We start from the raw sequence: 1823 nt of genomic DNA, 5'->3' as shown, positions 1-1823 counted from the left end.
ATAGACTTTTTGGACAAAAAAAGAAATATTTGAACAAAATAAAGAAATATAAATATATCTAATAAAGCATTGAATTCTTTAACAAAGAGTTCAAATAAAATTTGATTAAAAAAGAGAGATTTAAAAAATATTTTCGCAGAGATTAAATATTTATTAAATAAAATAGTGTTTATAAAATTTTCATTGAAGATAGATAAATTTTGAAATAGAAAATCTGTAAATAAAGAAGCATAAAAAATAAAATATTTTATTACTAAAATATTATAAATATTATAAAATATTATATATTCTGTAAATGTCTTAAACGAGCAATTAAATTTAAATAACATAAGTCTAACAATTTGTTAACAATTAAAAAATTATATTTGTCAGAATATTAAAGTATTACTAAAAATTTTTAATCTAATCGCAGATATGCATATACGGTGAACAACATGTTTGCAAAAATAATTGCTATCCAGTTTGCTGTGAGCATGTTGGTAGTGTGCTCGAATCTGTACCGAATAGCTATGGCGAGAGATTACATTAGTTTCATTTCACTAATAATGTATACGAGTGCTATTTTAGTGCAGATTTTCATCTACTGCTGGTTTGGAAACGAAGTCAAGTTAAAAGTACATCTTATTTAAATTGATCCTATTTATATATACTGAATATTGTTTAAAATAAATTATCTGTGATGCAAAATAAATACGTAACTAAGATTATCAAAAAAAATATACTTCTCACTATAATATTATATAAAATATACATTTTTTTGTAGAGCCTTCAATTGATAAATAATATTTATGATATAGAATGGCTGGCGCTTAGTAATAGCAACAAAAAAGATCTCTTATTGATTATGAAGCGCGCAATGACTCCTATTGAATTTACCAGCGGGTACATAATCACGATGAATCTTGAGTCATTTGTAGCTGTCAGTATCAAATATTAAAAATGGATATTATTATTAAATTTTGCAATTATTTTTAATAATTTTTAATATACTTATAATTTTTTTACAGTTGCTTAAGATGTCATATTCTATATTCAATTTGCTGCATCAAACAAATGACTAGTAACATGCTTAATAGGAATTGTTATTGTTCTCATTAATTTTTATAAAATCACATAAAAAGAATGTTGAAATGTAGAAATAAATATTAATACCTTATTAGTATCGATAAAATGATCTTTAGATTTATACAATTTTATCAAGAGTTCTTATTATTACTTCTTGAAAAGTTAAAGCACATAAACAATTGTTTTAAGTGTTTTTTGGAGAAGTAAAAAAAATATTGATTAAAGTATTTTATCAACAATTTAAAAAATTGTGTTAATGCTGAATAAATAAAATCATTATAAGCAATTTCATTATGCGTGTGTGTGTATGAAACATTTTACTTTTTCTTTATTACACACACAGACACTCTATATAGGGTTTTACAATCAATGTTGGGTCATTACTGGTTGCCACAGTTCAGGTACTGGCGCAATATTGGCAAACTACTGGCTCAGTACTGGCAAAGTACTGAATGATAACTTGGGCCCAGTACTGACATATGATATTGGCCCAGTTATTGTAGTCAGTCATTTGCCAGTGATGGCCCAGTATTGGTTGACAGAACCTTGTCCGTCAGTTGACAGCTGTAGCATTGACTATGTGTTGGTTTCATTGTAACTACTGGCGACCTATATTTCACGTTAAACCATTAATTTTTATTTTGAACTGTCGTAATATCCGATATAATAAACAATTAACATCATTATACACAAATTTATCAATAATTAATTTTATACTACTTATTTATTGTATATATATATATATATATTTATATACT

Source organism: Trachymyrmex septentrionalis, unplaced genomic scaffold, assembly GCF_001594115.1.
Source record: "Trachymyrmex septentrionalis isolate Tsep2-gDNA-1 unplaced genomic scaffold, Tsep1.0 scaffold14, whole genome shotgun sequence".
NCBI classification, from domain to species: Eukaryota; Metazoa; Arthropoda; class Insecta; order Hymenoptera; family Formicidae; genus Trachymyrmex; species Trachymyrmex septentrionalis.
Note: the sequence above shows the minus strand (reverse complement) of the source record.